At 38.5% G+C, this 26,166-nt stretch overlaps 2 long non-coding RNA genes and 1 pseudogene across 5 annotated transcripts in view; 2 read left to right on the top strand and 1 right to left on the bottom strand.

Annotated features, from left to right (window-relative positions):
* LOC144377238 (uncharacterized) overlaps window positions 1-26,166 on the top strand; it is a 70,739-nt gene that overhangs the window by 37,036 nt on the left and 7,537 nt on the right. Inside the window, exons 3-4 of one of the 4 annotated variants that reach the window (XR_013438009.1) lie at window positions 14,480-14,653; window positions 18,787-18,833. The exons of 1 other annotated variant lie outside the window; for it this stretch is intronic. This is a non-coding gene — a long non-coding RNA (uncharacterized LOC144377238). The remainder of the gene's footprint in view (window positions 1-14,479; window positions 14,654-18,786; window positions 18,834-26,166) is intronic. 2 more of the 4 variants (XR_013438011.1, XR_013438010.1) reach the window with 2 other exon arrangements.
* On the top strand, window positions 7,216-8,819 carry LOC144377451 (C2 domain-containing protein 2 pseudogene; annotated as a pseudogene).
* The window catches only part of LOC144377237 (uncharacterized), a 30,090-nt gene continuing 18,477 nt past the window's right edge, over window positions 14,554-26,166 (bottom strand). Inside the window, exons 3-4 of the long non-coding RNA XR_013438008.1 lie at window positions 19,828-19,901; window positions 14,554-14,626 (exon numbers count right to left, since the gene is read on the bottom strand). This is a non-coding gene — a long non-coding RNA (uncharacterized LOC144377237). The remainder of the gene's footprint in view (window positions 14,627-19,827; window positions 19,902-26,166) is intronic.

Here is a 26,166-nt window from a genome sequence, read left to right as displayed (position 1 = left end):
CACACATGCCAGGAGAGCATTCTACTGCTTGAGCCACATCCCCAGCCCAGCTATAAATTCTTTAAACTTTTGTTTATCATGAAAAGTTTTTATTTTATCTTCAAATCTGAAACTTAAATTTGTTGGATGCTAGATCCTTAGTTGGCACTCATTATTTTTCAGAGTTTGGTATATGTTGTTCCAGCATCTTCTAGCTTTCAGGGTCTGTGTTGAAAAAATCTGCTCTTATCCTGATTGTTTTTCCTCTATATGTAATCTGATTCCTTTCTCTCATGGATTTTAAAATTCTCTCCTTATTCTGTATGTTGGGCATTTTTATTATGATCTGTCTTGATATGGATCTTTTGTGAGTTTGTACATTTGGCATCCTGTACGGTTCTTGAATTTGGATTTTCAATTCATTCTTCATGTCTGGAAAATTTTCTTATATTTTTTCATTGAATAGATTGTTAATTCCTTAGGTTTGGACCTCTATGCTACCTCTATGCCAACAACTCTTAAATTTGGTCTTTTTATGCTATCCCATATTTCTTGAATGTTCTGCTCATGGTTTCTTACCCTTATTGCTGGGTGGTCTATGTTCTTTTCAAGATGATACACTTTATCTTCATTGTCTCATGTCCTATTTTCCAAGTGGTGTACTTCATTGGTGATGGTTTTATTTGAGCTTTTAATTTGATATATTGTTTCTTTCATCTCAAAGATTTCTGTTTGGTTGTTTTGTAGAACCTCTATATCCCTGTTGAGGTCATCTTTTGCTTTCTGGGTTTGTTTATGAAGCTCATTTTTGAAGTGATCTTTCACTGCTTGTATTTTCTCTCTTATATCTTCCTTGAATTCACAGAACATTTTATCCATGTATATCCTGAACTCTTTCTCTGTCATTTTTTTCTGCTGTGGCTGCCAATGATTCCAATGATGTGGTGTCTTGATATGTTTGTGGTACTTTCTTCCCTTGTTTTTTCATGTTATTCTTTTGTGTCTTCCTTTCCAACTTTGTGGCTCTGGGGTGTTATTGTTTTTACCCTATAGATTTGTAGTGCTCTTGTAGTGTTCCAAGATCCCTCCTTTGTGAGGAAGGGCAATGTTAACAGATCCCAATATCAACAATATTCCACCTATGAACCATTTGTTGTTATTAAGATGTTTACAATTTAGTCTCAACATCCAGTAATGTTGGATTCAATTATTATCTAAAATATAATCAGTAGTTTTGTAAAAAGGTTTACAGTTTCTGATGAATGAACTGGGAGTGTGGCGTTGGACAATATTCTGAGGAGGAAGCATGTGAGGATGTAGAGTTAATATATCTTAGGATATGTGAAAGAGAAAACTAATGAAGAAGGTTAGTAGCAAGAGAATAGACAGAAAATAATTTAGGGTAGACAAATACATGGGAAGACAGTAGGAAATATAAAACAAACACATATTTTTATTAAGAAAATACAGGATGTTAAATAGCAAAATTTGGAGGGGGAAAGAAAAATGAAAGAAGAAAGAAGAGGGAAAAAAGAGCATATACACGGGCTGGGGATGTGGCTCAAGGGGTAGTGCGCTTGCCTGGCATGCATGTGGCCCAGGTTGGATCCTCAGCACCGCATACAAACAAAGATGCTGTGTCCACCAAGAACTAAAATAATAAATATTTTAAAATTCTCTCTCTCTTTTTTAAAAAAGAGCATATCCAACACTTCTATAATATATTATTCATTTGACTTAGTCTTCAAAATCCTATTTCATGCAAAGTTCTTGGTTGGGGATGTGAGGGCCAGAGGATAGAGGGGTAGAAGAGAAAGAGAAAAAAAGAAAGAAAGAAAAGAAAAAAATTCTCACAAGAAGAAACCAGGGTTGTTGCTAGTTTTAGAGATCCATATCTTTTCTGTTTCTCTTCTCATACAATAGGTGGCATTGTCTGCTTTAAGCTGGTGTCTTTGCCCTCAGGAAGTTGTAGGTAACCATGGTGGGAAGACTGGTCCTGGAGTAGGGTGTCTGCAAGATGGGAGTGCCACCTATCAGTCAAAGCTGGGCGACCACACTTCATGGGTCTCTTTTTGAGACCACTCATTTGACTTTTGTGCCCGGTATTGTTTTCCTCTCTTGCCTGGATTTCCCAGCTCTGGGTCTCTCTGTTAGGCTCCAAACTTTAGTCCCATCCCCTCACTTAGCAGTTGCCTCCTGTGGGACTCTCACACCCAGGCTCACACCAGGTGGGTGGCGCCCTGATTGCAGTGCACAACTGCCCATCTGGGAACTTTTTTGTGTTGGGTGGTCACTGTACCAAGTTATCGACACTGAGAGGAGGGGGACAGGAGTTTAATACCTGGTACCTGGACAGGTGGTGATTCGATCTGAGAGCTGCCCCCATCAAATAAGGTGAGAAAGTTCATCCAAGATGGAATTGGTCTGCTTCCAGAGCCAGGGTGTCTGGTGAGGTTGGGGTAGCTGGGCGATGACGTTGTGCTGTTGGTAGGTAGTAGCCGAGTGACCTGCATGGAAGCAGAGTGATGTCTGGAGTTCTGCAGAGGTGCTAATAGTAAATTCTACTACGGCACTTGAGAGCCATGCATGGGCTAGAACTGCAGGCTTTGGGTTTAGGGAACCAGAAATCTGGAGTCCTACTTGAATGCTGAGGCTCTGAGCCCTGCGTGGGGTTCACAGTGCTGGTGATTTCTGCAGAAATCAGCTGTATAGGGGTCCTCTTAAGCTCTCTGAGATGCAGTGAGATCTGGGTCACAGAGCGACACAGGATGCGGCCTTGTCTGGCCAACCATCTTGGAATCTCTGTATTTTAGTTTTCAATATTCAGGTTTCCAAAACTTTCATTTCTGTGCTCAGCAGCCAGACCTGCTCCATGGGGAGCATCAGCACCAGCACAACAGAGCAATCCAGGAAACCCAGGCCCAGAGAGAAGCCTGGAGCCAGCAGGAATCAACAAATAACTTTCTTAAAAAATAATCTAAGTATAGTCAGAAGAAAAAGTGCCAAGAGTTTAAGATTTTTAAACCAATTTTTACAATTATGCCAATTTAATTTTTTAAGTTTATGCTTTCTTTTTTTAAATATCTTTATTTTATTTTTTATGTGATGTTGAGGATTGAACACAGTACCTTACACATGTGAGGCAGGTGCTCTAACACTGAGCTAAAAACTCAGTCCTCCAATTTAATTTTAATGCATTGCTTGATATTTTACAAAGCATTGAATTCACTTTGGGACCTTGGGACATACAGTTTTCTAAATCAGGCCCAGATTTTAAGATGTGAACTTGGCATGCAATTTTGAAGGACTCATATGAGAGCTATGAGTCTTGCAGACATCCTACTCCAGGACCAGTCTTCCCACCATGGTTACCTACAACTTCCTGAGGGCAAAGACACCAGCTTAAAGCAGACAATGCCACCTATTGTATGAGAAGAGAAACAGAAAAGATATGGATCTCTAAAACTAACAACAACCCTGGTTTCTTCTTGTGAGAATTTTTTTCTTTTCTTTCTTTCTTTTTTTCTCTTTCTCTTCTACCCCTTACTTTTAGCATTTCCTTTTAGGAGAATGTTATAGTTTGCATCTGGAATGTCCCTCAAAGACTCATGTGTGGTTGCTTGTTCCCCAGTTGGTGGCACTGTTTGGGGGTGGTGGAGAATTTAGGAGGTTGGGCCTTCTTAGAGGTGGGTAACTTGGGGTGTGCCTTTGAAAGTTTATTTTGTCTCTGGTGCTTCTCTCTCACCCCTCACTCCTCTCTCTCATGGCCATGAGGTGAACAGCTTTATTCTGCCATACTCTCTTGCCTTGTTCTGCCTCCCCGGAGGCCCAGAACCAATGAAGCCATGTGACTATGGATGAAAACTTCTGAAGTCATTAGCTCAAATCTTTCCTCTTCTAAGTTTTTCTCAGGTATTTTATCACAGCAACAGAAAGCTGAATAATTCAGAAAAAAATGTGTCAGACACTTTGGATTATCAGGTGAGCTGTGAGTTTTTAAATGTGAATTTCTAGATATATTATAAAATTGATTTAAGCATCCACTATGTAATGTTATGTACCATACCTAGCTTAGGAAAGAAGTTGGAGACTACAACAATTTTAATTCTTGAAATACTTTTAAAAGAAAGACATTTTTTCCCTGAATTTTCAATGGCAAGCTTTTTTTTTCAACTACAATGCTAACAATAATTACGATAAAAACAAATGGAAGTGCTCATTAAATCTTAGAGTAGATGTTGCTAGATAAAGATATAGGAACTGAAGCTTATACAAAAATGATACAGCATAAAAGAGACCAAAAACAAATGAGGAAACTAGTTTTGCACAATGTTCATATACCTAGAATAAATCTACTAATTTCCCATCTTTTCAGGCTCCCAGACAATGTAAGCCAAGGGTTTTTATAAACACATTAACAACATTATCCCAAATAGTGTGCTATAATTGTATATTATAGAGGTAGAATTACAGCTTGGATATATTAGAGTTGTGATCTGGAATGTCCTATAAAGGCCCATGAGGTAAAGGCTTGGTTCTAAGGGTGGTGCTCTTGGGTGCTGATGTGATCTATAAGAGATTGAGGCCTAGTAGGAAGTCTTTAGATTATTAGGGGTGTCCTCTTAGAGGGGATTTTAAGACCCCATTCTTTTCCTCTGTTTTTCTTCTTGGCCTTGAAGCTAGTTGTTTTGCTTGGCCAACCCTCATTCCTGAAGAATTGCTTGCCACCCCACTCTGTGTCCCATCACAGAAGCCTAAAAATAGGTGTGATAAATCATGGACTCCAAAACTGTGAACCAGAGTACACTTTTTCTCTTTGTTGTTTGGCTCTGCCAGGTATTTATTATAGTGGTGGAAATTTGACTAACACCTTAGGGCACCAGTGTTCTTAGGAGATCCATCAATATGCTAAGGAGCTAAAAAGCTTTGTCTGGATGCAACACCCAAGTGCAGAATTCAGCAGGAGGGGCTCTCAGAGTGTGGGAGCTGGGACTGCACTTCCAATTCGTAAGTAGGTCAAGAGTGATACCCATGCCCATGACCCTCTAACCTGCTCCTCCACTCTCCTTTGTCTTCACTATTAAGTCTCCCTTCTACTTTCATATTTTTTTTTTATCCCCAGATTTCACATATGAGGGAAATTGTATAACACTTGTCTCTCTGTGTCTGGCTTATTTTGCTTAATATTATGATCTCCATTTTATGTATTTTCCTGAGTGACACTACTTTATTGTTCTTAATGGCTGGGTAATACTCTACTTTGTGTGTGTGTATGTGTGACATTTTCTTTATCCATTTATCTACGGACAGACATGATCTGATTCCATAAGGAATTATGCTGTGATTTACAAGAAGGAGCAAACTATAGGATAGTATGCTGACTTTAATTCTTTCAAGGAATGATACACCTACTTAGGTAGTATTAGATTTTGCACCCTGAGGAAACTCCTTCCTGATTCCATAGGACTATGCTAATTTCACAGCAGTGTGTGAATATTTCATTTCCTTCATATCCTCATCAGCATTTGTTTATTTTATTTTATTTTTTTTTGTATTCTTGATGATTGCCATTCTGACTGGGTGAGATGGAATCTCAATGTAGTTTTGATTTGCATTACTCTAATGGCTATACATATTGAACTTTTTTTCATATAATTATTGTCAATTGCACTTCTTTGAGAAGTGTCTGTTCAGTTCATTTTCCCATTTATTGTTTGGGTTGTATGATTTTTCTAGTGTTAAATTTTTTGACTTCTGTATATATTCTTGATAATCATTCTCTGTTCAAGTGTGACTGGCAAAGATTTTTTTCCCTTTCTATAGTCTATCTGTAGAAATTGTTTTCTGGGCTGTGCAGAAGCTTTCTAAACTGATGCAGTCTCATTTGTTGATTCTTGTTATTATCTCCTGAGAGAAAACCTGAGTTCTGTTCAGGAAGTCCTTGCCTGTTCCAGTGTCCTAAAGTGTTTCCCCTGAATTTTCTTCTAGTCCTTTCAAAATTTCAGGTATTTTGTTAAGGTTTTTGATCCATTTTGAGTTGACAGAGGTGAGAGATAGGGATTTAGTTTCAATCTTCTACATATGGATATTTAATTTTCCCAGCATTGTTTGTTAAAGGGGCTGTCACTTCTCCAGCACATGGTTTTGTTACCTTTGTCAAGAATCAGATTGCTCTAGTTGTGTGGTTCATTTCTGTGCAATCTATTCCACTTAACTTGTCTACAAGTCTGCTTTTATGCTCATACCATGCCATTTTTGTTACTATGACTTGGGAGTATATTTTGAAATTCAGTATTGTGAAGTCTCCAGCATTTCTCTTTTTCTCAGGATTATGTTTGCTATTCAGGGTCTTTTATTCTTCCCTTTGAGGATTTTTTTTTGTAATGCTGTAAAGAATGTTTTTAGTTTGATGATGCTTTCATTGATCTCTGTAATGAATGATTAGTAACAACAATAGTTCAGAAAGTTCAATTTATAAAACAATGAAGAGAGACACGCTAATGAGGCCCTCTGGCTTCTGGGTCTGTTTCTGTGTTCCCTTTCCCAGATGTGCCAGGCCATGGCCACCTGGCTCCAGCCGGGTATTTGCTCCCTATTCACACTGCCTGGCATAGGGCTTCCAGACTCCACACCTCACCAGGCTTGGGACTGATTCACCCCATGTAGCTCCTGGCAAGCAAACCAGTGGATGTCCTGAGCTTATAGCCAGAGGACTCTGTGTCCTGGCATGGGGGCTGTTCCAGGAGGTTGGGGAAAGGGGGGCTGCGTATTTGCCAGCATAGCTGGCTAGGCTGGTGGTATGAAGAGGTTCAGTGGTTTACATTGATTTGGATCTTCATGGAGTCTCTGATCATGATAGGCATGTACCTGACAGCAGGGCTCACTGACCAGGGCCTGACCCCTGCTGCAGGGGTGGGAAGACCTAAAAGAGGAGCAGTGCCCGAGGTTCTATGCATTGCCTTCTTGGATCCTGAGGCTGAAGAGCTAGAGGGACCAGTGGCAGGCAGGCTGAACCATGAGGCCAAAAGGAGAAGTGGCCCCCTGAAGCTCTCCTTCCAGCAGGATCAGTGGCCTCAGCTATAGGAGCTGGCAGTTGGAAAAGTCACCATTTTGGTTCAGTCAGCCCAGAAGGTGGTGGCCTGTCACTTGGTGGCCTGTCACATGGTGAGCAAGACCCTTCATTTCCTGGTCAGCACAGTGCCCTTAGTGCTGGGCTTGGGGTATCAGGTGTATGACATGCAGCTCTCCCTGGTTCACCTACAACTGGAGCTACACATGTATGAAGAGAAAGAAGACATCCAGATTAGGTGGTCCTACATACACAAGCCAGAAATAACCATCAAGGTCCAGCCCAGAGCACTAGGGGAAGGCCAGGTTGGTGAGACAAATGCAATATCCGAAGCCCTCAAAGATATTTTGAAGCACCTGGTGAGTTCTGCCTCTCTGTCAGTGATTCTGAGCACCAAGCCCACAGACATGAAAGAAGCTCAGAATCTATAGCGTACTTTATCTACTGCTCAGGAATCCTGTCCTCCTAAACCTCCTAGGGCCCATGAACTAAAACCACTGGTGAAGAACATCCATGCCTTGCTGCTAAATGATCCTGGTGCTTTAGGTAGTATAACCCCATGTGCATTGCCCAGCTGAATGATCCTACCCAGAGGTTTGCCAGAACCCTAGCCAAGAACTCTACTCACCTCACTTGGGAGGAAGAGTTCACCTTCAAGCTGAACACCAAGTCCAAGGAGTTACACCTGCAGATTACAGAGGGAAGGCAGTCCTCTGAAGGTCTGCTGTCCATGACCACTGTCTCTCTGGACCTGTCAAAGCAGCAGCCTTCCAGGCTGCAGAGCTTCTTCCTGATCAGTGGGCCCATCCTCAGCAGCTTGGCACTGGGCTCTGTCACTGCAGTTTCCTTACATAGAAATCAGTGAAGTGAAATCCTCACAAACTCCTTTCCCTGATGCTGCTGCTAAGAGAAATGGACTGACAGAGATGCCATATGGGACCATGGTCACTACTGTCATTGCCATGAAGACCAAGCCTTACTGCTACGTGAGATGTCTTGGCTGATCTGAGTCTCCTCTGAAAATGCCCATCCAGGTGAAGGTCAAGGAGAAGGACATCTCCACCCAGGCCAGGTGGTGCTTCTGACAGTAAGAATGCTATTCTTCAGATACAGAACTTCTGGTGTTGAATGGCTTCCATCAGTTTGCTGAAGTTGCCATCCGGCAGCCCACTAAATCTTCAAAGCTAAAACTCAAGTCTCATGAAGAAGAGAACTAACATTATTTCAGGGATCTCTCTCAGGACCATGACTCTGCCCTGATGCAGGACTATGCATCCTCCAAGGACAGCACCTGCCAGGCCACCCCATCTGGTCCTCCAGAGACAGCCTTGACCTCTGTTCCACTGGTAGAAGATAAGCCATCCAAAGCCCCAGCTACCCTGGAGCCCCAGGAGAAGAAAATGTATCCCTGGGACTTGGAGAAGGATTGCCTGGTGGCAGCATTGGGTGGCCCAGCCCTGCTTCAGCTTGATGGGGACAAAGTGTCTGAGAGCTTTCTGAGTGTCTCAGAGCCAAGAGCTGCTAAGAAGCCCCAAGGAGGAATTTTAAGGAGGGGTGCCAAGCTGATTTTCTACCAATGATTTTCCACCTGCAGAAAGACCCCAGCATGAGCCAGTCACTCAAACACTTCGTGTTCCTGCCCCAACATGAGGGCACATGAAAGAAGGTGTCGACCCTCACTCAGCTGCTGAACAAGAAGCTGCTGTCCAGGCACGGGGACAAAAGTGCCATGAGCTCCATGAACCAGGCCCCCTTGGAACCCTGCATGTAGGCCACCTGCCTTCTTCCCTGCAGCTGGAGGACGGGCTCCTGAGTTGACGCCTTCACCAGGACAGAGCAGGAGTGCCAGCTACTGCCACATGCCCATACCCTCAGCTTGGTTTTCCCCAACAATCTAGTGTTTTGATGGGAAAGAACAATCTGAGTCTCCAGCTGGAGGCTTTCACCTAAGAGAACTGACAAAGCCTAATTTGCCATCAGAATCCCAGTGGAACCTGCTGCCCCCACCTAAGCATTCAGGTAACAGTTAGGAAAAGAGTTCCTTGCAAGAGAAGTACCACACTCAGAGGGACCTGAGAGGGAAGCTGGGGATTCAATTTTACCTATGCAGCCCTCTAGCAGGATGTGTTTGGGGCCCATGCCTGGATCCTGTCATGGGGAGGTCTGCCCCAAGGCTGTCACTGTGAACAGAATGTATGGGTTACCTCTCCTAATTTGCTGCTTAGAATTATAAAGTACACCCTGGCCCCAAGGACAGAGAGATGAATCATGGGCAGGATATTTGATAAAGAAATTATGATAGCAATTGATGAAATTCTTTGGCAAATATACGAAAGTATTTTCCTTTGCCTTTAGCCATAGACCTTGAAAACTTCTGCGAGCACTAGTATGTCCTGTACATATTGTACTGGAAGTTTTCCCATGGTTGCTCTGAGCCTGCTTGCCAGTGAATATAACTTAAATGCCGATGTGGTTGGTCCTTCCATTTTCCTCTGCCATGTCAGAAGCTCAGAATGCCAGTGGAAAAATTGATGTGCAGATTTCCTCTACATCTGGTGCACTTACTAGACTAGAGTGAGAACCTGACCAAGGAAGTTGGGAGCAATAAGTGACAATACATAGAACATGGTAAGTACACACACACACACACACACACACACACACACACACAAGGTTTTGTCAAATATTCCCTACAGGCCGAACAAAGTACATATAGGGCACTAGAAGAAATTATTTTGTATCTCAGGTATCTATTTTAGGAATGAGAATTTAATAACAAATGGTTCAAACATGGGAAATTCTTTTCATGGGTTTTTCAGATTTCTGCTGTGAATAGTGTTCCTGGCCGCAGTTTAAGACATCCTTGTTTTGGTTTTAAATAGGGAAAATAATAAGCTGGGAACACATTTATAAACCCATGTGTACCTAGCAAACTGCTTCCCTCATAAGTACACTTATACCTTGGGCCATTCAGTTTCCATGTTGCTCTGCTCCTCTTGAATATGAATGCCAGCAGACGTGCTTGTGAAAGAATGGCTGTCCACTGAAGTGACATGTTTTGACCCTTTAATGAGATTGGTGTTCTTCCAGTAAGATTGGAAAGGCTGGAGTGACCCTGAAATTTGGCAGATGGGCAAGTGTGTGTATGCCTTCCAGAGGCTCCATTAACCCTCCATGTGTATTTCAGGAGAATAGAGTCATATAAAAAATACTATTTTAGAAGCCCTATTTTAAAGAATTATTAGGTAACTTTAGATCTATGTAATTACCTCTCATAAGTAAAAATAAAACTGGCAGGTATCTGACATGTTTTAACTCTAATGGTATGAAGTAGAACTTCTCTGTGTTTAACATTTATCAAAGTAACAACAACAACAACAAAAAACCTGGCCCTGGCATGATGGCACACACCTGAAATTCCAGCGATTTGAAAAGATGAGGCAGGTGGATCACAAGTTGGAGTCCAACCTCAGCAATTTAGTGGGGCCCTAAGCAACTTAGCAAGATCTTTTCTCAAATTAAAAAATAAAAATAAAAAGGACTGGGGATGACATTCAGTTGTGAAGTGCTCCTGGGTTCAATCCCCAGTACCAATAAATAATCAAACTTGAAGTGGGTAGAAAGGTATTATATGTTCTATGGGACTAATTTTCAGGAAATATTATATGACATAGAAGTTCTTAATTATTTTTTACAGTTAAATAATTGGTTTATGGAAGAGTTATAGTGAATTATTTTTTTCCTTCAAAAAACTGGCTCTCAAAAGTAAGTTTTTAGGCTCTGAAGAATAATCTTATCATCTCAATAAAAATGCACTAACATCTATGACAGTGATGAGAGGAAAGGACACAAAATTAGGACAATAGGAGGTGTCATTTGGACAGGTCCAAAGCAAGTGTGTCCCTGTGGGCCATTTTGGGGGATCCACACACATTACTCTTATGATTCTGCATCCTTGTCTTTCTCTCATTCTTCCCTTTTCTTTTTAATTTCTGTCCTGTTCTTTCACTGTCCCTCATGATGGGCTGAATGAGTATGGGCACCTCAAATTCACATTGACATCCTAATCCCCAACATGGTAATAGTTGAAGGTAGGGCTTTGGGGAGATAATCAGGTCATGAGCATGAAATTAGCACCCTTTTAAAGGAATCTACCCGCTTGCCCCCTTTCGACCCTGTGAGGATATAATAAGAAAGACAGGTCTGCAACCTGTCCTTCCCCAGAACTCAAACACATTGACAAGTTGATCTCAGCCTCTAACACCATAAGAAATAAATTTATGTAATTTATAAATTTATGAGGATAATCTCTGGTACTTTTTATAGAGTCTGAACTGACACCCCTAGTTTTATGAACAGAGTAGGTCAGAGAAACCAAAACAACAAAACAAAATTTACCAAGATGTATTGAGTGCTGACACTGTTGGGCACCATGCTAAGGTAAAAGTGAACACATTAATTTACGGCACCTACCAACGGTGATCTTACTGCATAAAGTGGGATCACTATTTTATAGATGGAGAAACCAAGGCAGAGAAAGGTATGCAACCTGCTCAGGGCCATACAGCTGTCATGATAGAGAACAATTTGAGTTCTGGACAGGCAGCCCACAATTTTAATCACATTTCTGTAGATCTATGAAGGACTCCTGCAGGAGAGCCTTGAGCTTGTTCAATATAGCCCTTTGGGCTAGTGAGGAAATGAATTTAGACAACCCTGTTCCTCCAGATTTTCAGCAAAATTTCAAAGATGGCTGCCTTGATCTAATAGGTTGCCTTGCTGACTTAAAAATACAACAACAACAAAACATCCACTTTTCTCATCTCCTCAGTACTACTACAGAGATATAGTGAGCTTCTAACAGGAGGAAATAAGCCTGGAGGGAAGAAACACATAAGTACTACCTTTTCTTATCTGAAGTCTAACTAGTGTCAAAGACTCAACCACCATTACTATTATTGTTTAGGTTTTAAGGACTCACTTTTTCAGAATGGGATGACAGACAGGAACTTTTCACTGCTCTTGCCATCATCCCCTCACACTCCAGACCCTCTTCCCACCTTGGTTTGCAATATTTGGACAAGAAAAAAGACTTCTGTTCACTAGCCAGGCAATTTCCTTTTGGGCTTTGTGAGGAGTCCAGCTGCCAAGCAGTTAATGACAGCTAATTTCTCTCCCTTCCTACATGGGATGTTTCTATAGTCCTCAGGTCAGGAGTTATTGGGTACAAATGAGGCCCCATTAGCCTTAAATGCCCAATTCCATTGTCTCTTAGTTCCCTCTCCAGGGCTTCATTCAATATTATGTAAAAGTTTCTGGGAGCTTATATGGGGTTTCTCACCTATGTGTAAGATCATGTCTCTGAGTGCGGCTGGTCATCTGCCAAGGTGGTTTGCAGCTGCTCTGTCCACTGAACACCCAAACATCTTGTGCAGGACACAAAGGAGTTTTACTAGTGCCTAAAGCTGTTCTTCTGGGAAGATGCTGCCCCATCTGTGAGGCAAGTTCATATACAACCTCAAACTAAAACAAAACAAACAAATGCCAAGAGACCAAAATAGCACACATTGTACTCAAACCAAAATGTCAGTCTTGCTTATTGCAAAAGTGGGTGGGAGTAAGGTAGCTCCTGTTCACAGGGGTACCTGTAATTCCTGGAATAGGGCTGGAGACCAGGTTCAATGTGGTTTTTGTTCCTAAAATAACTTATTCTGGTACTTAGAAATTCTTTACGGTTGGTCTCATATATATACACTATGAAATGACAATGGAAAGTCATTACCAACAAGATTTGTAAAGTGAAACACGGAAAAAAAATGTAATAGTCATTGAAATACAAGTGCTATTTGGTATACTTTCAGATAAGAAGATAACATTAACTACTGTTTCAGAATCAACTCTGATGTGGTGACTACAAAGGCAACCAGTTGACTGGACATGACAAAGTTAAATTTCAAGCAATTTGTATTCACTAAAAATTTAATAAGAAGCTCCTTATTAAGGGTTGGGGTTCTAAGAAGACACTTGAGTCAAGATGAAGTATTGGTCTAGTTTGGAGAGCATGTTAATTTTCTTTTGGTAATAATTTTAGAAATCATAGGTTTTCTTTTCCAGGCAATTATTTTAATGAATCAATTGGGATTTTGAGAAATGATTAAATGAGGTTCAATTTGGTTTCAGGTTCAGCAAAATGAGATCATTCATTCTATTTTTGGTTCAGTTCAGGTCAAGTCTCCTGGTTAAATCAGACCAATAGGCATTGGGATAATATATTTTTATGCCTTTTCTTTCCCTCATCCTTTCTTCTACTTTTCTTTCCCAAACATTTGTGGACCTGAGAACAAATGTGACTCCATTTTTTAAAAATAAATAAATAATACAGATTCTACCTCAAGGCCTGTCCTAAGGAAGGGGGCCTGACCCTTGTCCTTGGATAAACCCACAGAGCACTCCTAAGCACATACCCACCCTTCGGAGTTTTTTGTAAATAACAGGAGAGGTCTGACTCAGTTGGGCTAGGTGAAGACCCATGGCAACCCCCCTAGAAACCTCCAATCAGCATGAGACAGGGAAAATACCCGGGATGCCAGATGACCCCCAAGTAGTTTATGGTGGTTGATAACATGTTGGGAAACCATGTAGTTTAGCAGGTACACCCCTCATCACTTAAACCAATCAGTTCAAAGGAATGCCCCTCTTGTACTAGCCAATCACCCTTACCCAACTTGCTCCCGCCAGTGAATGTGCTAATCAATGCTAAGATTTGATGTCTGATTTTCCCAAGATATGGAATGACTTGCTGTGTGATGTTGTGACACATAGAGTATCCCCCCAAACCTATAAAATCTCACTGAATAAAGATCGGGACTCACTCCCTGGGACCGCTGCGTGGGGATCGGTTGTGAATCCAGGCTCCAGCTTGCAATAAAGACTCTTGCGTGATTGCAATGGATTCGGCTCCTGGAGGTCTACTGGGGTCTCAGGAATCTGGCATAACAGACCCTTTTCTCATCACACTGAAATTTTCTGTATTGTGTAATAACATGTTCTCTCCCCTCACAAATTGTATTTATACTCAGCAACCCAACTTCCCATAAGAACTACTGGAATAGTAATATGTTCCTTCCAGCACAAAACACATATTTCTCTTATTTATACTTTTACTTTCATTAAATTAGACTACCATATATGAAGATGAAGCAGATAACCAAGCCTGGAACAAAAATAGCAGATATTCTGAGGGTAACTCTGTCTCCCGCAACACAAATGCCTAGAGCAAAGCTGAACTGAGTTCCAATATAAAGTCAAGCGGTTAAGAATGGGGTACCTTAGAACAGGTTTTCCAAGGAACAGCTTAAATGGAAAAATTGTAAGACCAATGATAGTGAGGATAACATAAAGAAGAAAAAAAATATTTCTTTGACATTTTAGAATTGGAGTATAGAATCAGCATTACTGTGATGTTGACTATTGAAAGATACATATTCTTCCTGGACACAAGAAGAATAAGTCCGAAGATCTCTCTTACCTGTTATGGTGGCTTTGTTGATGGATGGTTGGTTGCACATTGGTGATCTTCTGACAAAGAGAGAAAAATACAAAGCAGTAAGTATGTGGTCCTTGTTGATTTGAGTAGGTGCTGAGTCGTTTTAGATATGAAATTTTAATTTTAAGGATTTTTTAAGTTAGGAGATGCAGATTTTCTTCAGTCAATTCTTGGGGATCCTTTTACTATATCTCAGATCATACGTATCAAATTTTTAAGAAAGTTAAGTCTCATGGTGATAGACATTGGGGAAGATTATGATATTCATGTCACAGGAACATGATAAAAGTGGAAATTCTTATTAATTGACTATATTCAATTAAGCTAGGGTTTACAGAGCTAACACAGACTTTCTGAATTTAGAAAAGTAGTCAAATTATCACTGTTTTCCTTAAAACAGTGCTAAGAATCTTTGATTTTGACATAAAGCCTCATGATTGCTCATACATTATCAGAAGTGCATGATTCTTTCTAAAGTATCTTAGAGAAGGTATTTAAATTTTTTTCCTATTTTCTTACATTGAGAAACATTTCTGATACAAGTGTTAGAGAGGTATATTGGCAAGGTGTATAAACATATGCTATAGAGATTTTAGAACTATTGTAAACCTAAGGTATTTAAATAGATTCCATCTAGTATTCTTTCCTATTTTTTTTAACAGATGTTTGCCAGGTTCCACCAGATGATTATAAACACCCTGAGGTTAAAAACAAAACAAAACAAAACAAAAAAACAAATATATATATATATATATATATAATATATAATATATATATAATGATTAACTCATATTCCCTTCAAAGCCCAGCGTGAGCACACACATACACACATACACACAACCTCAACTATTTTACAGATATCTCTAAATGTATCTATTTTTAAAGTGTTTTTAAAGATGGCAACAAGTTAAAAGCTATCAATTATATATATATCAACAAGTTAAAAGCTATCAATCTATCTGGTATTAAATCAGTGCTCAATAAATTATGTTGAAAAGAACATCATTTATGGATTGTCCAAAGTATTTTGGAATAGAATTTTATAAAATCATTACTTATAATTGATAGCTTTTAACTTGTTGCCATCTTTAAAAACACTTTAAAACACATTAAGGGATATCTGTAAAATAGTTGAGGGTGTGTGTGTGTGTGTGTGTGTGTGTGTGTGTGTGTGTGTTTCTTCTAGTGGCTACACTTATTTAATAAGCATTAAGTGTCTGTCACACGCTATACTAAATGAGCACTTTAAATGAATTATCTCACTTAACCCTGACAAAAAGCCTCAAGGCTGGTAGAATCATTGTTCTCATTTTACGAGTGAGAAAAACAAATCTTTGGGAAGTTGAAAATCTGTTCCAAGCCAGCAGAGATTTGAATCAAGGTAATGTGACTCTAGGCTGCACTCTACTCTTTGTCTTGGCTTGGGATGCTTTTGTGGAAGCCAAATGGATAACCACACAGATGTGCAGTTGGCAGCAGACTCTCTAACGCTGAAGATGACGACTATCCTAGCATATCTGGGGGAAGCTTACAGAAAGCCCTTTGGTGTTTTGTAATTTCTCACTCGTTCTATTCAGTGTCTGGCTCTGGGTCATTGCTCTTAAGTTTATTGGTGTCAGCTTGGGATTGAATTTTTGTGTTTGATTGAAAATATACCATGATTCACTTCTGAATTATTTTAGTTTTTTTAAATTATGAAAATAAAAGTCGGGGCTGGGATACAGCTCAGTGGTAGAACACTTGCTTAGCATGTGTAAGGCTCTGGGTTGATCCCCAGCACCATATAGAAGTGAGAGAAAGAGAAGAAATTAAAAATATAAATTTGAACTTGATAAATGTTTTATTTAAAAAGGTCAATGTTTTAAACTGCTGCTTTGAAATAGCTCTGTTTTCTATACTAGTAGTTACCTTCTTGCTGAGAGTTTGTTATTCAGATGAGTTTGGGGATATTCAGGATGATATAGTTATAGACTAGAGTTTATTCAAATGACTTAAACATTGATGTCTGAGAATGTTTTTTAGTTCTTGTTCTGTGAAAATTTTGAAAACATTGACTTTTTGTCTTGGAAAATATAAATAAACATTTATCCTTTTCTATAGTTTTGGAAAACCAAATGGTTGACTTGCTACTAATTCTCATTTTATCAATCTTACTACTGACATTTGGGAACTTGACATCTTGATAAGTAACAAGCAGAAAATATTAATCACTGGATTCATGGTAACTTGACAGATTATTTTTAAAAAGAATGAGTCACAATTTATTCTTGGAATAAAAAAAAGTCTAAAGGGGACAAAAGAGCAAGAAGATCACAAGAAACCATTAGTGGGCTAACACTAGAGCTCTTGGATGAGTTCTTCCTAGACACCAACCCTAAAGCAAATAAAAAAAAAACAACAACAAAAACAAAAAACAAGTTCTTAGATGAGTTCTTCCTAGACTCCTTTCCTAAAGCAAATAAAAAGGTAGTCTGTGAAAGGCAGCACAGGTCTTCTTCAAATTCCAACAGTGAGCTTGGAAACATTCTAGTGGCACAGGGAGTGCAGGGCAATTGAATCCTGATTCTTTCAGAGTCATCATGCCATGTACCAGTGGCATCCTCTTTGCTAATACCAAGCACAACAGAGTCCAGCTGTGTGGAGATTGAATTCTACTATTCTGACACCCCAGGAAGCTGATTTGGTTTGAATTAATAAAGGAGGTACAAATCTGCATTGACTAAAAAAGAGACCATACACTGGCTTTCACTTAGAGTCTACCTGATGATATTGTAATTCAATGTCTCCATGGGCATTGCATAGTTAGTCAAAGCAGGTGTAAGTTCAGGTGTTAGCTATGATTTTTCACTCCCTTCTTTCCATTTTAATATATTCTGTGCCTGTAAATCAGTTGAGAACCTCTGTCTTGTATAGAATATGCCTGAGGACATTTCTTTGGAGATAGAAGGGCCAGTGTGATACCTTCACACCTGTTTGATTAAGTGTCTATTATATTAAATGCTTGCACTCAGGTGACCACATCTAATGGAAATTTATAGGGCATTAATTTCTTGTTTGCCTTTTAGAGACAAGACCTCGATTTCTTACTGAAATTTGAGACTGCAAGTTTTAGTGGCAACCAATAATTTCATTTTTCCTTCAGAGTTAAGAATTTCTAGAAGGTTAAGTTTGTACCCACATCCTACTGAATAGCAAAGGTCTCAGGGCTATTGAGGTCAGCCTGATGTTTTACAACTTATGACCGTGTTGTATAGACAACACAACTGGAGATAAATGATTTCTTCATGGCACACCCTCAGGCTTTAAATGCTGAATGGCCAGTTTACACTTTAAGTCAACAAGCATTTGCAGAGATTTAGAAATGAAGTGTCCCCCAAAAGTTCATGTGTGAGAAAATGAAAATGAGGTTAAATTAGAGCTGTAACCTAATTAGTAACTTAAACCACTGAAATGGATTAACTGGCTGGTAACTGAAGGCAGGTAGGATGTGGCTAGCGAAGACTGGTCACTGGGAGTGTGCCTTTGGGGTTTATATTTTGTCTCTGGTAAATGGAGCTCTTTGGCTCTCTCTGCTTCCTGTTGGCCATGTTCTGAGCTGCTTTATTCCTCCACATCCTTCTACCATGATGTTCTGCCTCATCTTGGTCCTAGAGCTCTGTGGTCAGCCATCTGTGGACTGAGACCTCTAAAACCATCTGTGAGCCCCAAATAAATTTCCTCTCTTCCATAGTTTGTGTCAGGTATTTTGGTCAGAGCAATAAAAAATCTGACTAAAACAGAGGAATTATTCTGTATTCTGATAGGCACTGGGAATACGAATGTGAACCAGCCACACCCCTGCTCTTGGGGAACTGACATTGCTGAGGATCAACCAGGTGATCAGGCAAGTAGGGAACAGGGAGAAATGTGCTTGAATAACAGGATGCAACCAGGCAGAGTTGGAAAGACATGCCAGCCAGCTAGGGCTGGTCACTGTGGGTCTATATCTGGCAGTGTGAAGGACAGTGCCCCCAAAGCAATTATATTTAAACTGTGATGAGAAGAATGAACCAGTTAGTCAAGTGGAAAAGAAGAAAGAGAAGGTAAATGTTCAAGCTGAGGGAAAGACAATCGGCCCAAGGTTCTAGGTTCCATGTCAATTATTTGTGTTGTGGAACTTCCACTAATTTTTTTTTTTTTTTTTTTTTTTTAGAAAACCTTTCTCTATCACAGGAAGTACTTGCCTAATGGATTGTAGAGGTAAACTATGTTATTATGGAGTGGAAAAGTTCAGTTTTTTCATGTTCTTTAAGAAGTAGTTATCATAATCCCTAATAAGTTTCTACTCACTGTCCTCTTAATATTGATTTGATTTTTTTGTTTTGTTTTGGAAAATTCTTCCAAGCTGATAATCTTAACTTAACTTTATTATAAATAATACTTTAAAAAATAATAGATATTAGAATAATAGTTTATCAGTTTCTCATTTAATTTTGCAAAATTTACTTCCTTCTTTTTGATTTTTTAGATTTATCAGGATCCTCCAATTAAAAAAAATTGTAGTTGTAGATAGACAGAACATCTTTATTTTATTTGTTTTTTTTTATTTTTATGTGGTGCTGAGGATCGAACCCAATCCAGTGCTTCATGCATGCTAGGCAAGTGCTCTGTCACTGAGCTATAGCCCCAGTTCCAAAATCCCCCAATTTTAAATCATTTTCCATTTCAAGTTTCCCTCTCCCAAACACTTCTATTGTTATTACATCAAACTCAATTTTATTAATTGCTTAATGAATGCTGCTGCTCAGAGAGTCAATGACAGCAGTAGAATCAAAGATCTTTGTTGAGATCTGTTGTTTTTCCAGTTAATTGTTGTCTTAGAATTAACAGTATGACTTTGAGATATCATTAAGGCGTGATGAGATTATTTGCCTGTGGCTAATTTATGAAATAAGCCAAAACTATAAAGTTACTTTGAATATAAATAACTGGCTAGAAGACAAATCACGCCAGGTAATTTCTGACAGAATCACCATGTTGATTTGTCATACTGTTTCATTCCTGATGTTAGAATCACCACTACACTGTATTTATAGTGAATTAGCAGGGTATCATCTGATGGCTTGTTAATGTCCATGGTTAGATAGCTTGGCAGTGACTCAGAGAAATTTAATGTTTTGTCTTGAGTTCAATTCAAATTGAGATGACATTCTTTAAAAGCTCAGCAAAAAAGAGGGAATAAAGAATAACTTACTTGCTAGGCGCTCGGTCTTGCAAATTAGTTAATGCAGCAAAATTTTTTCGTACAGTTCGCAGGCTGGCTAAGACCTACAACAATAAGAAATTCTTGAGATGTCTTAAACTGGGGTCATCTTAAATGCAATTAAGAATGGTTTGTTAAGAGGAAATCTGATAATGCTTAAAACTTAATTTCATAAACCACTAAAGAATCTACTAGCACTTAGCAAGGCTTGTATGCATCCATATGAAATCCACAGAGATCACACTGTCAAAATTTTCCAGAAATCCCTTTTCATTATCTACAAATGTGGTCATAGCAGCAGCAGTCTCCATAGCATTCCTATTCCCAAGTCACTAACACAATATCCCAAGCAAACATGTATGTTGCATCTTATGCATATATGAAATAGTGTAGTATAAAATACTAATGAAGCTTACTTTAAGGATAAAAATAAAAATGATTCCAAAACTCTCTTTAAGAATTTACCAAGAGGGCTGGGGTTGTGGCTCTGTGGTAGAGTGCTTGCCTAGAATGTATGAGGCACTGGTTTTGATCCTCAACACTACATAAAAGTAAATAAATTAAATAAAGGCATTGTGTCCATCTACAACTAAAAAGAAAAAAGAAGAAAGAAAGAAAGAAAAAAAAATTCACCAAGAGTTCCATAATTTGCAATCAGTAAACTAAGTAAATCTTAGATCGCTTTTCAGCTTTGCCATGTGTCTGTACCAGCTAGTGCACAGATAGTCTTTTCCTTGGTTAAGACTGTGAATGACAAGAAGTCCCCAAGAAGGTATTTTCTCACATAAAATGCAACTGCTCTCTCTCTCTCTCTCTCTCTCTCTCTCTATATATATATATATATATATATATATATATATATATATACACACACACACACACACACACACACACACACACACACTTCCTGGAACACAGAAAATACTCAATAAAATGGCATCGTATGAAGAATACCTAGATGAAATATATGTACACATATGACAAGGCAAGAAAACGATGCCACCACCTCTGATAGCCCCCCTTTCCTAATTCCAATCAGACTAGAAGGTGGCCAAGGAATGGAAGTGAGCCTAGGAGAGAAAAGTTGGATGAATCTACTGCCCCTGGCTTTTTCCTAGAATGGGCTCATTTCCTCAGGGTGGATCCTCAATTAGGTGGAATTATAGGTGTTCTGGATGTGAACCGGAATGCTTAATTTATCTAAAATGTGTTTTGCTAAGTACTAGGGTATTGCACAACAAAACAGGCTGCCTGAATCTGTTCAGTATTAATGTGTGAACCTGAACAAGTTATGTAAGCCTCTCCTTACCTCAGTTTTCTTAAATACAAACTGTAACTGATATTTACCTCACAGGATTGGAGTGTGAATTAGAAGAAATGACAGGTTAGGTGTCAAGAAAAAGCATTCAGTGTGGGTGAATTTATTGGGGTAGCATTTCACTTGATTAATGATTTGACACACACACAGGGAATTTATTTAGTGACTTAGGAGTGGTACTACAAGGGGCCCCCCAAATTCTAATTGCTCTAAGGGCTCCAGAATTGTCTCCAGAGTTTTTTTTTCATCTGGCATGGATCTAGAGTCAGTTTATATTTTTTTCCAAGACAAAAACGTTTCAGACTTCAAAAAACAAAAACTTGACATTAATTTGTGTTGGTCAAAGAAAGTTTGTGCATTGGGATAGTGACCTACAGCATTTCCCGTGAAGGAATCTGTGGTGCTTCCTAAGGAGCCAACCATGATTAACTCAGTCATTGGAAAATCCTGGCTCATTATCACACATAAACAACCCACAGCTCTGAAAGGTCACACTGCCTATGACAGAATATTCAAATAGCTAACTGCTGACATCAGACTACGATGTCTTTCAACAGGCATGGAATCTTGACTGATGCAGAAATAAATTGGATAAATGATCCACTGTCATTAAATCATGCAGACTTGATTTATATTTTAAGAATTGAATACTGAACACATTTGAAAAGTATTTTAAATAAGATTATTGCACCAGCTAATCGATCCCTTTTCTAGGCAAAATTTTAATTTCAGAATTCTGAGGATTTTATCATAATATGCTGTTGTAAATTCACTGCATTTGACAGCTCATAAATAGAAATAATATTGTAGGTAAATCATATTCCATGCTCATTTGAGAGGAAAGTAATTCATAAAAGGAAACATTAGTTCATAAAAGAAATATTATCTGTAGAGAGAAATTTTGCCTTTGTTATAATAATAAATATATTAAACTGGATTATTTTTTGGATTTTAAGTTTTTTATGTATTTATTTTGAATAAATCATACATTTGCTTGATCTAGACTTTAAGTAGAAACATAACTCTCCTGCAAAAAGTCTCATCTCAATAATTAAGCCAAAATCAAAATTATTGTTATTTATGCGATAGATGAACATGGAAAGGGATACTTCAGTGGCATTAAAATATTCATATCCTTCTATTTCTTAAACTGTTCATTATTATTATGATGATCATTTATGCTCTATATAATCACTAGATATATTCTTTCATATGTATGAACTATCTCAAAACAAACAAAAAATAAAAATGGAAGAAAAAATTCCCCTATCCCAGTCCCTCCTTCAGGCATCCAGTTGCCAGTCCCTGAGACTGACTTTGAGGTTGTGTCTTACAGTTTGCTTTTACAAACACTGCTGTAGTAAATAGCCCTGAGGATACATCATTCCCTGTGTGTGCAAGTCTTAAGTCATTGTGGCTCTCTCTCTCTCTCTCTCTCTCTCTCTCTCTCTCTCTCTCTCTCTCTCTCTCTTTCTGGTAGGACAAGCAGTATTTTATAAATTTTTAGATTAAGTGTTAATTATTATCCTCAGCCAAAGTATAAATAAAAGTTTCATACAGATCTTTTAAGGGGTGCTTCCTGGGGAATCTTTATCCTAAATATCACTGGGTTTGTCTTTGCAGAACACAAAGAGGTAGGTAACTGTTGCTGGGGAGAAGAAATGGAAATAGTTTTACTGGAGCCCCTGAGTTAAGGTTCCATTATTTTTTGCTTTTGTTCCAGGGCTGCTCTCACTCCCCATTATTTCATCTTTGTAAGAGATGTAGTCAGAGCTTTATTGCCTCTATAATTTTCTTCCCTTCTTAATGTTGTTAACCAAAGAAATCCCTGAGGTTTCTTCCACGTGGCTCAGTTGCAGAAAATTAAGGTCACTGCTTTCTCTTCTTCTCCTACAAGTACAATGTAACAGAACAAGATCAAAAATACCTCCGGTATGATGAGAAACATACACACCTTAGGAAAGAAATACTGATAGTACTATAGAAAAATTGTGGACAGAGATGATCCGTACACTGGCCTGTGGGGTGGGATGTTATTTATATAGAGTTCTCAAACTTATTTATGTGCTCTTAAACATCTATTGATCAGTACCAAAATTGACAGAAAAAATGTGGACTTCATGAATCAGTAATGAACAGCCTCAAGGAGAGTTTTGAGGATTGTTTTTCAATTCATGTACACTTTATGCCACTAGGTGGCGGTAAAACACAGACTGAGATTCTTGTGGGGTGGGTGTATCCTGTGTGAAATAAAAGTATTCCTGATCCAGGTTTTAACTTCAGAAGAAATGCTGGAGTCAACCTAGAATTATGTACAAGATAAAAAGTTTATTTTGATAGAAAAGAAAATCTCTTTCGACCTATGTTTTTGTTGAACCATATGAAATTGTTTTGGTTATGTCAAAAAGTTATTGACAATTTCCTATGAATGATTGTAAGAGTTCAGATATCAAGAAAGATTCTAGTTACCATTTATATTAATGAAGTCCAAGGAAATGCTGGGTGAATAAAAGCACCTGAAAAGAGACCACTCTTTTTTTCCATTGCTTCACAGAGAGGGCCTGGTGGGTCCAGCAAACTTGGGGACTGTGATGAGATCATAAAAATCTCTTAGGGGTGAAATATTTTAAAAAATATTGGTAATGTCCTACTACTATAATTAATGTTCTACAGTATTAATAAATACTATATTGTTTCCTAAAAGTATTATTGGTGCTGTATTTTGGTTAGAGAAGGCAAAAAATGTGGGTATTCCTGCCTAGTCTTCATGGGTTGGGCATGTCTCTCTAGACTGACTGATGTGAGGCACTCCACAGGGAGTCAGGATAATGTTTGGGTGGGGGTTTCCTGTCATTTGCTTCATCAAAGATTCCACTTCTTTCAATACTACAGACTTTCAGATGAGAATTCCAAGAGACTTAGAGTTTTACAAGGTTGTCATAATTGCAAACAGTGCAATTAGAGGGCCAGAGACCACTGGCTCCAGTATTCAGCAGTGTTGTGCCTCCTTGGTGCTCTTGGGCCTCCAGGAACTCTGGCCAAGTTGTTATCCTTGTGGGAGGAAAAGGGCAGTAGGGTCATTCTCAACACTCAAGTTTCTGTGCCAAAGGAAATACTCATACCAAAAGAGAATTTCAGTTTTGAAATTGAAGTATACAAAATAATTAAATTTGAAACTTTTTCTGGGGCTCAAAGAGATTCTGAAATTATATGGAAAAGTCTAAGCCACCAGAGGTAGAAGACAGTTCAGGTTGACCCCTAGCCAAAACTTTACTCTAACAGTGTTCTTCACATTAGAATAAAACATAGAGGGATTTGTAAGATCCTTCCTGAAAATTAGGCCTAACCAAGATGTTCTAGGTTCAGCTCCATCCAACAAAATGGGATATATCTTTTTGTGACTTCCTAAATTCTCTTGTAATTTAGTATTTAATTCTTTTCAAAACCCAAAAGGCCATAATTTAGAAATAATAGGTCAGGATCCTTTCATGTTTCGGGGCTGCACTCAGGCCTAAAGAAATGGGTTTTCAAGAAGATGAAGATGAGATGAATTGGAGGAAGGTCCTTGACCATTTTGGACAATAGTGGCCTGTTTTTAAGATCATAAGGAAAGTCGTAACACCCAGAAAAAACAAACCTAAATGGATAGAAAGTAAGAAAAAAAAATGTGAGCAGTAGTTGTTTGGGGATTGTGCATTGTGGGAAATTTTCTTCCTTTTGTTTATATTAATTTTTCTAAAGTTTGTATGCAGAAACATTTTGAGAGCAATGTGGCTCTTCCTGCAAATTTTATTTTATTTTTAATAGTCTTTAGTTATAGATGGACACAATACCTCTATTTATTTATCTTTATGTGGTTCTGAGGATCAAACCCAGTGCCTCACCCATGCTAGGCAAGTGCTCTACCTTGGAGCCACAACCTCAGGCCTCCCTGCAAATTTTCACCAAAATTTAGTGTGAAATTATGAATCCAAAATATAGTAGGAAGAGGGTATGATTCTTTGGCCTACTTGATGAGACATTTTCCTGAGCAAGTTGGCTAAAATCAGTTATGGTATAGCAGAACAAATAATGTTGGCATAACTTCAAGCAATGTAAATATATTCCATTTTTGGAATTATAATATTTAACATCAAGTGGTAAGTGCTCTGCCCTGTATTACACACTCTTTTTCTGAGGAGATGGCAATTAAGTCAACAATATATGCCAGTTGGGCCCAACATAGCTTAAGAAAAGGCCAGTCAGGTACTAACTGGGCTTTTAGTCTTACCTGCTTCTGCAACGATACCCCATCAGTGCTAAAACTGCTCAGTATTAAAAAGCCTTTTCTTACTTATATTTTAGTACAGCTTCCAAGATTTAATACTCCAGGAAAAATCCATTTATGAAAACTGTGGTGAAGCCACTTAAAAAGAATTCACAGCCCCTGGGGCAACGACCACCTTCTGCAAGGTGAATGAGTCCCTCAGTTGATGATAAGTAAAATCTCCTTAAGTATATTTCAGATTATTTTTAGGCATCAGATATATCTGAATATTACAAAGAGTTAGGTTATATTCAAAGTTCCAGTATCAAGGGTATTAATCATTGTAAAATAACATTTATGACTAAATGATGTTTTGTATATAAAATATGTATAAACGTCCCAATATAGAGAAATTTGAGTAGTTGTTTTGGAGATTATAGGTACACTATAGATGTCTAATCATGTAAAAGGCTAGACTTCTTTAGAATTTAACTGAAGGCAGGAGCCAAGTTAAATTTATTAATCTGTTAGAGATTAGTAAATATTACTTGAAATAAGAAGCCAAGATATTACATACAGATTTTTTTCCATTTTTTTACAACATACTTAGATTTATTTTTCTTACAATAATATCTAGAGATTTTAGTTTTAGCTAGCTACCTGAGTAAACTCATGATGGGATAACTGGTTCTACATTTAGTGATGTTGTTTATATTGTTTTACCTGATTTTGCCTGTTCATCTAACTCTCAGTTCTTTGTTATACA

Source organism: Ictidomys tridecemlineatus, chromosome 4 (assembly GCF_052094955.1).
Source record: "Ictidomys tridecemlineatus isolate mIctTri1 chromosome 4, mIctTri1.hap1, whole genome shotgun sequence".
In the NCBI taxonomy this organism is placed as follows: domain Eukaryota; kingdom Metazoa; phylum Chordata; class Mammalia; order Rodentia; family Sciuridae; genus Ictidomys; species Ictidomys tridecemlineatus.
The sequence above is the reverse complement of the archived record's forward strand: the minus strand, read 5'-3'. Positions and strand labels throughout refer to the sequence as shown.